General features: G+C 52.0%; 1 protein-coding gene across 4 annotated transcripts in view; it reads left to right on the forward strand.

The window, feature by feature from the left end:
* Positions 1-6,946: 6,946 nt before the first annotated feature.
* SLC41A3 (solute carrier family 41 member 3) overlaps positions 6,947-13,756 on the forward strand; it is a 64,754-nt gene continuing 57,944 nt past the window's right edge. For 3 of the 4 annotated variants that reach the window (XR_007479509.1, XM_049715448.1, XM_049715449.1), the window contains exon 1: positions 6,947-7,080. The gene's annotated coding sequence lies outside the window, so the exon portion shown is untranslated. The remainder of the gene's footprint in view (positions 7,081-13,756) is intronic. The other variant, XM_033416047.2, reaches the window with a different exon arrangement.

The raw sequence follows: 13,756 nt of genomic DNA on the forward strand, positions 1-13,756 counted from the left end.
GGTTGGCTTGAATTAAATCTTCTGTTTCTTTCCCAGATTGACCATTGATTAATTTTTCATCGACAGCAGTAGGCTTCAGACAGTTGTTCTCAGGACCTTCCGCAAGGTGAGCTGAGGACACGTCCAACCACAGCCACTACGGCCCCTGCAGGGCATCTGGGGTGTGGGCACCCCTGCTCCAGCCGTAGGGCTCGGTGGGAGCGGGGCTGGCGTTGCCCGCTGCTCACGCTGCCGCTCTCGGCTCTCCGCGGATCGGACTTGAAGAGCTGGAACTCACCGGAGGCCAAGCCTTGCATTTATTCAGGAAAAAATCTCCGCTGTGGTAAAATTGGGGCTGGTGGGGATGTTCAGGATCAAAACGTGGTCACAGGATTGCTCCACATAATAAAGGAAAGAGGATTCGAAGGGAGGAGGCCCCATGGGTCTCGGGGGCGGGGCGGTGAGGCGGGAATGCTGTGTAAGCTCCTTCCCCTCCTTCCCTCCAGAGGACATGGTCCCAGAGACGAGGTGGTTCTGTACTCAAGGGGACACGGAGGGGACACGTGGGGCGGCCAGGCGTCTGCTTTCTATTTCGTATAGTAGATGTGATCTGGTGATAGGTGCTTGGAGAAAACCACAGCAGTGAAGCATGGGGAGTGCTGTCTGGGGGGAGAGTGGGTGGTGCGCTCCATGTTATACGGGGCGCTCAGGAAGGCCCTTCTGATAAAGGGGGATTTGAGCAAAGACCTGCAGGGAGAGGGAATGAGGTGGGACCCACGTGGCGAGGCCTAAAAACGGCCACGATTTTGGGAGCTGCTTCCACCAAGTAACGGGGTTGCTTCTCCACCCCTTGAACTGGGCGGGTCTCGTCGCTCACTTTGACCAGTAGGGTGTGGCAGATGGGAGGCGGTGCCTGGTCCAAGCCTCAGCCTCAAGAACACACACAGCTTCCGCGCTTGAACCAGTCTCGTGGAGGGTGAGAGACATGGGCCCAGTGTCGCTGGGCCCCAGAGCACAGCCACCGAAGTGGCCGGGAACTGACCGCAGACTCGCGGGTGAGGACCTGAGGAGACCGGCCCCAGCACTGACCACTGAATCGTGGGATGAATATGACTGCTGCTTCCAGCCTTGCAGTGGCAGGGTGGTTTCTCGTGCAGCAAAAGCTAACTGATATGGACAGCTTTAAGAAGTGAAATCTCTGAGTCAATGTTTCAGTGCAGGTTAGACTAGAGGACTCAGGCAGGGAAGGAAGGGCTAGACTACAGGAGGCTGTAGTAAAGCCATACGTTTTTGGAGCATCCGAAGTATCAACCCCTAGGGAAATAGTTAAGTCAGTATTCTCAATGCTGCCCATCCCAGTATCTTCATTTTATATTACAAATATTTTTATATCACCCTTTCTATATCCTCTAATGATTTGCAGGTCACATTACCCACCTATACATGTAATCTAAATAAATTAATGTATAGCCCTCACTGTAATACAGATGAGAAATAAAAGAAAGGGATTTTAAAGAAAATATTATGTGCTTCGGTACATAGAGGTGGGAGAGCTGGGCTTCGCTCAGGCTCTGGGAACTAACCTGAATTCAGTTTGCTCTCGCGGTAGAACCAGGGGCTCAACTGCAAAGTGGGTGAGGCCTGATCAGGGCCTGTGCGTTCACGAAAGGCTCCAAAATTATAAAATTGTGGTAGAGTACACCTAACATAAAACGTAACCATCTTAACCCCTTTCAAGTGTACAGGTCAGTGGCGTTAAGTACGCTCATGTTGCCAGGCAACCGTCACCAGCATCACCTTCAGAACTTGTTCATCTTGCAAAACTGAAACTCTCCCAGCAGAGACTTTAATGTTAATGGCAAGTGAGGCGACTCACGGAGCTGAGCTGTCGCTCACCGCCAGAAGGAAGAAGATGCACACTCTTCACCTGTAAATCTGTGCCTAGTCTCTACACAGTACACAACAGTTTAGAGCTGTGAGGGCATCAGATCCCCCAGGTTATGGGCTCAGTCCCGCAAGTCTGCCCGCCCCCCGACTTCAGATGCCAGTTGAAGCCAGGTTGTCACGTGTGCTTCTGACCCACTGGCTGTAGATGAGAGGTTCCCACGGCCCCCTCCTCAGGTTGGATTAACTTGCTAGAGCAGCTCAGAGAACTCAGAGGAACACTTGACTTACTAGATCTTGGCTTCTGATAAGAGGCGTGGCTCAGGGGCAGCCAGATGGAAGAGACGCTCTGGGGAGGGTGGGGGAAGGCCCCCGAGCTTCCACACCCCTCCCCGCCCCCCCCCCCCCCCCAGCCTCCACGCCTTCCCAGCCTGGGCGCTCTCTGAACCCGCTCCTTCGGGGTTTCTGTGGAGGGTTCCTTATGCAGGCGTGATTGACTACATCACGGCCACTGGCGACTGATTCCGCCTCCAGCCCCCCCGCCCTCCCGGAAGGTCAGGGGCTGGGACCCACGTTCCAGGCCTCTGATCACACGGCGGCTCCACTGGCATCCAGCCCCATCCTTGGGTGGTTTCCCAGAGTCAGCTCATCAGCATAAGGAAAGACACCTTCATCCCTCTCAGCAGAGGAAATTCCAAGGGTTTTGGGAGCTCTGTGCCAGGAACGGTGGGCAAAGACCAAATACGTCTTTCTTATGGGCCAGACTCCAAGTCAGGGCACGGCCTTTGGGAGACGCTGGGGAGGGGACATCCGCATCTCACGGGTCGGGGACAGATTCTCGCTGACCCCAGATCTCTTCAAAGTGCAGGACTGTTTTTAGCGGTGGCTCCGTCACTTCGTGCCCTGCAGGTCCGGGGCCCCGAGGCGCCTTCTCCGTGCCTGCTCCCTCCGGCGGCCCTGCCCAGCCGGGTCCTGGGAGCTGGACCATCGCTCCTGATGCCCCACCTGGAGGGAGAACCAGCAACTTCTCCAAGGTGCACCCGAGTGCCCGCATTTCAGGCAGGTGAGTCCCGCTGCCGCCTGCTCGGGCCTCGGCAGTGTAGGGTGGAGAAGAGCCCCAGGCTGCCTGCCGTGGGGAGGCCGTCCAGCAGGGCGAGAGGTCCCACGCCCCTGACCCAGCCCTGCTGGGCACCCTGGAGGGCAGGCCCGTTTCTTCCTCCCTGCTGCCCCCCAGGCCCAGCTCCTGAGCACCTGGCAGGAGGGCGCTGAGCTGGGCACACAAAGGCCCGAGCCCCCGGCCTCGCAGCCCCTTCCGCTCCTGGGTCTCCGTGATGTCCCCACAGAAGCCCGCGAGGGTCGTCTGAGTGAAGCGCAGGGCCGGCCTCTGCCGAGCAGAGCAGGCTGGGCTGGGGATGCAGCGCCGGCCCTGGATTATCCGAGAGCCACGGGGGGATCCCTGAGGGCCCTAGACAAGGCTTCAGAGTCAGTAGAGACCAAATTGCATTCCTTGGAATTTTACTGTTTCACCTGGAAATGCGATATTATGACTTTAGTACCAAACACCAGACCATCAAGAGCGGTGAACTCTTAGCTGGAGCCCTGGGTTAATCAGACTGCGGCCCTTCATCCACTCACTGTCATCTGTTTGAAAGAGACAGACCGATGGAATGGAGAGACTGGCCTTAGAACAGAGTCTGAAGCCCGGCTCTGCCTCTCGAGGCGTGGCCTTGACCTTTGGGAGTTTCCTCATCCGAGAAAGGGGGTCCGCGGGCCACACAGAAAGCACAGGGGCCCAGAGCGCGTGCCTGGATATCTGATGTCCTGCAGCCTGGCTGTGGGACCTGCAGGGACTCCTGGGACGTCTCTCTGCCCTCGTGAGCCACCTGCCCACCTGGCCTGAAGGTCCAGGGCTCTGTTGTCCTGGAAGCAGCCCTCACTTGAGGCCTGGTGGGATAGGAGTTGGCAGGGCCTTTGGGTGGGATCTCCAAGGACTGAGCTTCAGGCGCCCCGGCTGCCTCCCGGTCCCCCCACCCCCCGACTCTCCCAGCGGGTTTCCTGGGACCACCTCCCAGACAAGCTCATCTCCAGGTCTCTTCCCGGCGGGAATCCAAGGACGAACCAACAGTCCCCTGAGGAATTTGGGGTGTGAGAGGCAAAAATACCCTCCCTAGTATAGCACAGTGACGTGGCTAAGAGGCGTCGGGAGATCACAGGAAGGAGGTTGAGGACCCGTTCCTGACACCCCCCGGGGGCAACAGTTCCCAAGTAGAGGCCGAAGGAGGTCGTGCAGAGGGAGGCTGTGTGGGACAGGGTAGGCAGGAGGCCGGGGGCGATGAAGGCACAGCTGAGCGGCACTGCAGGGCAGGTGGGCTCATTGTGGGAAGAGGCCGAGGGCCCTAAACTCCCGTCACTTTGCGGGGTCAGCCTGCGCGGGAGGGCAGGGCTTGGCCAGCCCGTCACAAGGGCCCCCGCCCAGCAGGTCTGCCCACCGGCCCTGACACTGGGTGGGCATGGAGGGCAGGAGGGAAGGGGGTGGCGCCAGGGCTGCTGCCACCAAACTGAAGGCCATTTGGGGAAGACAAGGACTGGCTGGGAACAAGGGTGGATGCCGTGGTGGCAGAGTGACAGCAGGAATCTGGGACAGACATGAGGAAAGGTGCAGGCAGGGTCAGGCCTTCCTTGTGCCCCAAACATCCCCCAGTGGGCCATCCGGGTGCCTGGACTCATCCGTCAGATCTTTAATGATAACAATAAACTCAGTAGCAGCAAACACCTACTGGGCTCCCCGTTCGTGTGCTGAGGGCTTCACAAGGACCTTCCTGTCGTCCTCCGACCTGTGAGGCAGCACTAATACTATCCCCACGTTACAGATGAGAAAGCTGAGGTTCGTAGCTTTCCTAAAGTCAGCTTGCTGTGAAGTATTAACCCCCTGCCTTAGTCAGATTAGGGTGCTATAGCAGAACGCCAGGGACGGAGCAGCTTAAACCACAGAAGTTTATTTTCTCACGGTTCTGGAGGCTGGAAGTTCCCAGATCAAGGTGCCTGCAGGGTTGGTTTCTGGCGAGGCTCTTCTTCCCGGCTTGTAGATGGCCACCTGCTCGCTGGGTCATCACAGGGCCGCAGCTCCTCGTTAGGACACCAGTCCTAGCCGGGCCCCCCTCCATGACCTTAGTTAACCTTTATTGCCTCCTTATAGGCCCCATTTCCAAATACAGGCACGCTGGAGGTCAGGGCTTCAGCATGTGAATTTTGAAGCCACAGCTGAGCCCATAATATCCCCTAACACTGTATGGAACTGTATCATTTGCAAACGTCTTTCGTGTCTGCATTTCTTACATTTCCATCCAAAAACTACAGTTTGGGCAGAGTAGCTCTTCGCAAAAGGTACTCACTGCTTGGAATCTGGCCAGGGCTCTGGACACCCAGCGCTCTGGGCACCTGTAAACACCAGTGAGAGGGGAAGCGAAGGGGCAAACTGGGCACGAGCCAGCTTGCAGGACTGGTGCACGCTGCCTGCCACCTGGCGAGGCCCCAGAGAACAGGCCCCATATCCTGGCATGGCAGCCATCCTTTGGAGCTTGGCGGCGTCTGCCCCTTTGCAAGAGGGCTACATTCTCTCGTGCTTTCTCTACTACGGAGGTCAACTGTAAGTTGCCATTCATCATTATGATTTTGCTGGTTTATTTTTCTTGTAGTAAAGCTAAGAATAAAATGAAATGTTTCTTGTGCCCATAATTATACGGAACCAAGACAGCCACAAAATTTACAGAACCCAGGGCAAGAGTACAAATGGGGCCCACAAGGCATATTTGCATTCATAGGAATTGCAAATAAAACAAACAAGTTGTAAAAGGGGGTCATTCTAATTTCTGGCCTTGACAAATGTACCTCCATAGCAACTTGGGATGCCACTGGACTTCCCAGTGGCCCTGTGGGAAGGGAAAGCCCATGTTCCTGGACCCGTTTCTTCTTTGGATTGCTGATCTGGGCACATCAGCGGAAGGGGCTTGGAGCCAGTGGGAATTCCTGGGTCCCAGGTAGCTGGAGCAGGTCTACAAAGTTGAGAGCAGGACTCCTGGCTACAGGTGACATGAACCCTGTTTCATGGGGAGGGCAGGAGGGGCCAAAGGATGGCTGGCCCTCTGAAGTCCAGGCGCCTGGGGAGCTCCAAAACCAGACATGGATCAAGAAGGCCACATGTCCTGAAAAACAGAGTGCACGTGTGTCTGACTCTGGAGAACTCTGTGTTTCACACGCAAAGTTGTCTTTTGTTGAAATAATATAGTGCAGTATTTACTGAGTCTTGCTAAATATCTGGCCTCCATCTGCACTTGATGGTCCCTCCCCTGCCTGGGACTTCCCTCCGTGGGACCACATTCTGGCTGTGACCCTGAGCAGGCTCCTAGCAAACCCTGCAGGTGAGCTTTGCCTGAGACTCCCTCCAAAATCTCATCCCTCCTCCCACCTTGGCTAGAGCAGGGCAACGGTCAAAAGATAGTTTGGAGTGCATCGAGGAAAGCTGAACCGCTGGGCATTATTAACTTTGTCAGGTGTGATGCTGGTATTATGGAAAAGTTTCAGAAAACAGGCCTTATCGATTAGATAAAGATTCAAGTATTTACAGGTGAAATATGTCTGCTGGATGCTTTAAAATTACTGCGGGAGGAAAAAAAGGTGTGTGCGGGGCCCAGGAGTTAGATGAAAAAAAAAAAAGGCACGATGCAGCGTATGCCCGCGGCCGGCCCGAGGGGCGTGGGGCCATTTTACCGCCCCGGGCCGCCCGAGCGTTTCCGGGACGACACCGACGGGGGAAGACGGGCCCTCACGCCCCTCCTCCGGGCCTACTCGCGGCCCTGCAGCCGCCAGAATCCTGGGGAGCCCGCCCTGCAGCCCGGGAAGGGGGGAAGGCGATCTGCGCGGCCCAACCGTCCCTTCCCCCGCCGCTCCCCCGCAGCCCCGCCCCAGGGCCTGTCCCGCCCCCGAGACCCCGCCCAGAGTCCCTGTCCGCGCGGCCGGGCGGAGGGGGCCGGGGAGCGCGGACTCCGGGTTTGGGGGCGGGGACTCCGGGGGCTGGGCGGGGACTCCGGGGGCTGGGCGGGGACTCCGGGTTTTAGGGCGGGCTTTGGGAGAAGGCCGCAGTCCCGCCTCCTCCGTGGCCCCAGCGGCCTCGCTGCTGTTCCAGCGGAGTCGCTTCTCGCCGCCGCCCGGGGTTATCCGGTGAGTGCGGCTCTGCGCCCGATGAGCCCGGGATGGGGTGCGCGGAGAGGGCGGCCCGGGGCTCCGAGGGCCGGGAGCCGGGTGGAGCAGAACGTACGCGGAAGAGGGGGCAGGACTGGGGGAGCAGGGGCGGTCCGCGCGGCCGGGGCCTGGAGAGCGGGATGGGGACACCCTCGGCCCGGAGCTCAGGTAGCTGTGGGGCCCGCGCCCACAGCACCCGGCGTCGCCGCCGACGCCCCGCTCCCCACCCCCACCAGTGACGGGAAAGCACCAGGTGGGTCCAGCGCGGCCTGCCGTTAACGGCCTTCCAGGTGCTTCTGCTGCGGGGGAGTTAAAACGGCAGCGCCGCTGAGGGTTTGTGCTGGGGGTGGGGACAGGCCCCGAGTCCTGTGATGCGGATGCATTAGTCCCGTGTCTTCACCACCCTAAGGAGGCGCAGAAGTTTAACTTTTCCAGGGACACACGGATAGGAGGGGAGGCGCGTGTGGGGTGAGGCGCGTGGGGCGAGGCGCGTGTGGCGGTGAGGCGCGGGGGGGGGTGAGGCGCGTGTGGGGGGTGAGGCGCGCGGGGTGTGAGGCGTGGGGGGTGAGGCGTGGGGGCTGGGTGGAGTGGGGGCTGGGCTTGGGGGTCCTGCTGGAGCCAGGCTGGTCACCGCCGGCCTGGCTCAGGCGCTTGCACGGAGGGGCCGTTGGTGCGGAGCAGAGCGACGTGTGTCTGTGGTTGTGTCCTGAAGGGCGGGAGGGAGGTGGGCTGAGAGCTAGCGGGTAGCTTGAGGTCAGGGAGCTTGTTTTTGAGGCACATCCTAGAGCAGGCTCCTTTCCCAGCAGACGACCCTGCAGAGGCTGAGGGGGGAAACTGAGTGGGGACACCTTGCAGGTGGCGTCCTTGAGCAGCTGAGCTGGGCCTGGGGCAGGGGGCCGCCTCTCTGGCCCTGTCCGCCGTGGTCGGGGGCAGCGGGGCAGTACTGGTCGGGCCATCCTGGGGTCTGGTGAAGATTAGGGAGGTAAAGAATCGCCCCACAAGTCATGAAGGTGGGGTCGTTATTTTTGAAGATGAGGGACACGGCCCTGAAGCCCTGGGCCCGTAACCCTGTTGTGCCCCGCGTCCTCCCTCCCGTGGGTTCCACGAGGAATGCGGAGTGGGGACCCGAGACCCCGCCGGCGGCTTTGAGCACGGGCGCTGCTCCGTGGGGCAGGCCTGGACCCCCTCCCCCTCCGCTACCGCCTCTGCGCCACGGCCCGACGGGGCGTCCTGGCTCAGATAACCAGCATCGCCGAGGGTGTGGCAGGAGTTTAAAGGAAGGGGTCGGGCTTAGAGGTGGAGGGCCAGAAGGCCACGGCGGGGTGGAAGCGGGTTCCAGCCCCCATGAAGGACCAGGGCTTGGCTCCCCAGTGAGGGCGGTCCCTGCGGGTGGGCCGCCCAGCGGGCGGCCCTGGGCTGCTTGGCAGGAGGTGCAGGGCAGGTGGGAATAAGTAACTCCCGGACTTGTTAAGTGGTTTGCTGCCTCTTTGAGCCAAGCAGAGCCTGCCCCGGCCGCAGTTCTGCAGGCTGGAGACGAGGGGCTCCCCTTTGCCTCCATGCATTGTGCCCAGCGCGCCCCTCTTCTGCCCAGCACCTCCTCTGCTGCCCCTGGGGAGGGGCTGCGTGTTAAACAGGTAGCCACGTGCCCCTGCTCTTCCTGAAGCTAGAAATCCTCTGGGAAAAAAGTTTACCAGCAGCTGGGTGCAGTAAGCCCACCACCTCATTCCTCACCTGAAACTGGGGTCAGCTATCAAGGATGACAAGAGAAGGCATAAAGGCATCTCTACTGAAGAGAGAGGTGGAAAGGTGTAGACACTTCATATTTAAAAACACCCCGGATCTAGAACACTGATTAAAAAAAAATACAGTATGAGTGTGAGAGTGTGTGTTTATGTGTACATTGTGTATCTGTGTGTACATTGTGTATATATATATGTGTACATTGTGTATATGTGTATGTGTACATTGTGTATATGTGTACGTGGTGTATATATGTGTTTGTGTACATGGTGTATATATATGTGTATGTGTACACTGTGTACATTCGAAGGATATGTGTATGTGTACACTGTGTTTATATGTGTATGTGTGCATTGGAAGGATGTACACTAGACTTAGCATTAGTGATCTTGGAGCAGTAACGTTGAGGAATCAAACTTATTTATACCTTTTTGTATTGTGTAAATCTTATTTCTCATGAACACGTTACTTGTGTAATAAAAGCAATCAAGTTTTTATTTTGGAAAGGAAAGTAAGTTGGATGGTCCCTCAAGCGTAGAACAGGTGAATGGATTGTGGTATATTCACGCGGTTGCTTTCTATGTAACAAGATGAAACAGATTCAGCAGTGTGGCTGAACCTCAGAAGTATAATGTCCAGGGAAAGAAACAAGACATGAAAAGAATAAATGGAGTGCGATCTTAGTGATCTAAATCGCAAAGTGAGCAAAACACTACTGTGGGATCCCCCCTTACCCATGGGGGATACGTCCCGAGACCCCCTGTGGATGCCTGAAACCACGGTTGTGCTGAACCCTGCATCTACTCTGCTTCTTCCTGTACATACATACCTGCGATGAAGTTTAATGTATAAATTAGGCACAGCATGACTACGCTTGTGCTTGGGGGCCGTTATTAAGTAAAATAAGGGTGACTTGAACACAAGTGCTGTAATACCATGGCAGTGGATCTGGTAACCTACAAAGCTGCTAAGTGAGTGGCCAGCGGGTGGATATGCCAGACAAAGATGATTCACGTCCCCAGCAGAACAGAGCTGAACAGTGCGAGCTTTCGTCCCACTGCTTAGAACAGCACGCAATTTAGAACTTATTTCTGGAATTTTCCATTACTTTTGGACCATGGTTGACCTCAGGTAACAAGTCGTGGGTAAGAGAGGTGACTGTCAGGAATTCACTGCCGAGGGCGTGGGATCAATGCCTGGTCGGGGAATTAAGATCCCACAAGCCATGCGTGGTGCAGCCCCCGCCCCCACCCAAAAAAAAGAGTAAAGGGAGAGGACCATCTGTTGTTTAGCGCTGTAGTCATAGTTGGTAAAAGTGAAGGAGAAATAGAACAAGCTGAGGTGTGATCGTGTCTCGAGTTAGCACTATTCTGGCGGGGAGTGGTTATTTCAGAGAGTCTGCGGAGGCTGGGAGTGTTCTGTTTCTTGCCCTTATTCCACAAATGATTCATACTTTTTATTGAGATATAAATCACATACCCAAAATTCACCCTTTAAAATGTACAGTTCCGTAGAACAGAAAACCCATGTCCACAGAGACTTGCATAAGAATGTTCAGAGCAGCATTATTCCTAACAGCCCACAGTAGAAACAGCCCAGATGTCCATCACCTGGAGGAGAGGATAAAGAATATGTGGTCCAGCCACAGGATGGAATGTTATTAGCTGTAAAAAGGAGTGCAGTACTGATTCGTGCAACCACATGGAAGAACCTTGAAAACATTATGCTAAGTGGTATCTTAATGTGGTTTTGATTTGCATTTTCCAAACAACTAACGTTGAGCATCTTTTAATGTGCTTGCTTATTGGCCATTGTGTATCTTCTTTGGAGAAATGTCCATTCAACTCCCTTGCCAATGTTTAAATTGGGTTTATTGTTGAGTTGTAAGTGTTCTTTTTATATTCTGGAAACTAGATCCTAATCAGATATATGATTGGCACATATCCTCTCTCATTTTGCGGGTTGTCTTTTTACTTTCTTGATAGTGTTCTCTGAAATATAAAACTTTGAAATTTTGATGAAGTCACTTTTACCTAATTTTTCTTTGGTTGCTTGTACTTTAGATGTCACATCTAAGGAACTGAAGCCTAATCCAAGGTCACTGTGTTTTCACCTATGTTTTTTTCTATGTGTTTTATAGTTTTAGCTCTTAGGTTAGGTCTCTGACCCGTTCTGAGTTAGTTTTTGTATGTGATTTGAGGTAAGGAACCAAATTCGTTCCTGTGCATGTGGATGTCCTGTCGTCTCAGCACCATTTGTTGACAGGACTGTTCTTTCCACCTTCAATAGTGTGGGCATCCTTGTTGAAAATCAATTGACTGTAGATGCACGGGTTTGTCTGCGGACTCCCAATTCTGTTTCATTGATCTGTATTTCTAGTCTTACCCCAGGACTACATGGTCTTGATTACTCAAGCTTCGTAGTTAAGTTTTGAAATGCTAAAGTGCGCGTTCTCCAACTTTGTTCTTTCTTCCAAGTTTGTTGAGGATTCTGGGTCCCTTGCATTTCCATATGAATTTCAGGATCATCATGTCATTTTCTCCAAAGTAGGCCACTGGAATTTGGACAGGGATTGCATTGAATCTGTACATCAGTTTGAAGAGTGCCGCCATCTTAACAGTGTTCACTCTTCCAACACATGAACAACCTGGAATATCTTTCCATTTGTTAGCTTTGTAGAACTTTCTTTCAACAATGTTTTGCAGTTTTTCAAGGTAAAAGTTTTAAACTCCTTTTGTGAAATGTGTTCTCAAGTATTTTATGCTTTTTGATATTATTGCAGGAACTACTGTTTTCTTAATTTTTGGATTGTTCATCGCTAGTGTGTAGAAATAAAACTTACCTTTTTTGTATCAATTTTGTATCCTACAACCTTGCTGTACTTGTTGATGAGCTGTAATAGTTGTGTGTGTGTGTGTGTATGTATCCTTTAGGATTTTCTGTGTACAAGATCATGCCATCTCTAAATGGAGGTAGTTTTACTTCTTCCTTTCCAACCTGCATGCTTTATATTCACTACTGAAGTCATCTGACCTTGGACTTTTCTTTATAAGAATATTTTTATTACTAATTCAATCTCGTTATAGGTCTTTTAGTTAAAAAGAATTTTTTTTTCTTGAGTTAGTTTGGGCGTTGCTAGGAATTTGTCCATTTCATCTAGGTTTTCTAATTTATTGGCATACAGTCGTTCATAGTATTCCCTCATAATTATTTTCAAATTTATAAGTTTGGAAGTAATGTCCCCTCTTAAGTATTTGAGTCTTTTCTCTTTTTTTCTTGGTCAGCTAAAGGTTTGTCAATTTTTTCAATCTTTCCAGAGACCCAACCTTTGTATTTGTTGGTTTTCCCTATTGTTTTTCTATTCTTTGTTTCACTTATTATCACTCTAATCTTTATTACTTCCTACTTCCTACTATTTTTTCAGGGGGATGGTGGTGATTCTGCTCTTCATTATTTTTCTTAAGGTGAAAGATTATTTATTTGAGCTCTTCTTTTTTAACATTGGTACTTACAGATATAAATTTCCCTCTCAACACTGTCTTCCCAGCATTCCATAAGTTTTGGTATGTTGTATTTTTATTTCTCTCAAATAATTTTCTGACTTCTTTTGTGTGTTCTTCTTTGACCCATCAGTTATTTGAGCATGTTTTTTAATTTGCACATATTTGTAATTTCCCAAATTTTCTCTGTTATTTGTTTCTAATTTCATTCCATTGTGGTTGGAGAACATACTTGGTATGATTTCAGTCCTTTTAAATTTGAGACTTGTTTTCTCCCAGATGTGTGGTCCATTCTGGAGAATGTTGCATGTGTACTTGATAATAATATGTATTTTGCTGTTGCTGGGTTGGAGTGCTTTGTTTTCTATGTCTTACGGTTCTTTCTGTTCCTTTATTCTCCATTACTGCCTTCTTTTGTACTAGATCTCATGTATTTTCTAGTGTGCCCTAACCTTTATCATTGTATTTCTATATATGAGGTATTTATAAGATATATATATAATATAGTTATTTTTAACTCAATAGCAACTTAATTTACTAGTATATACAAACTTTGTTCGTATAGAGCTCTGTGCCCACCCTTTTGTGGCCTTACTGTCATACAAGTTGCGTCCTTCTACATTGTGTGCCCATCAACACTGATTTATAACTACTGCATTATGCAATCGTCTTTAAATCAGATACAAGAAAAGAGTTACTAACAAAAAAATAACGCTTACACTATTTTGTAAAATATGCCTATTAGTTACCCTTGCTAATGCTCTTTATTTCTTCATGTGGACAAACAGCTGTCTGGGTCCTTTCATTTTAGCCTCAAAGTCTCCCTTTGGTATTTCCCCTAGGGCAGATGTGCTAGTGACAAATTCTCTCTTGTCGTTTATCAGGAAATCAATTTCACCTTCATTTTTGAAGGATAATTGTGCTGCCCATAGAACTCTTCCAGCGCTTTCAACATGTTATGGCTTCTTGATTTCTTCTGGCTCCATGATGTCTGATGAGAAAGAGCCATTAATCTTACTGAGGATGCCTGTACACGATGGGTCATGCTTTCCTTCTTTAGACATGGTTCCTTAAGTTCTTTGAACATATTTTATTTATTTATTTATTATTTATTTATGTATTTTAAAAAGACACATTTATTCAGCGTCATGGTCAGACTATTACACTTAGCAATCAACAGCATGGGTGCCAAAAAAAAAAAAAAATCTACATCAAAACCCTTTGTTGGGGCTTCCCTGGTGGCGCAGTGGTTGGGAGTCCGCCTGCCGATGCGGGGGACGTGGGTTCGTGCCCCGGTCCGGGAGGATCCCACATGCCACAGAGTGGCTGGGCCCGTGAGCCGTGGCCGCTGAGCCTGCACGTCCGGAGTCTGTGCTCCGCGACGGGAGAGGCCACAGCAGTGAGAGGCCCACGTA

This window comes from Orcinus orca, chromosome 10 (assembly GCF_937001465.1).
Source record: "Orcinus orca chromosome 10, mOrcOrc1.1, whole genome shotgun sequence".
In the NCBI taxonomy this organism is placed as follows: Eukaryota; Metazoa; Chordata; class Mammalia; order Artiodactyla; family Delphinidae; genus Orcinus; species Orcinus orca.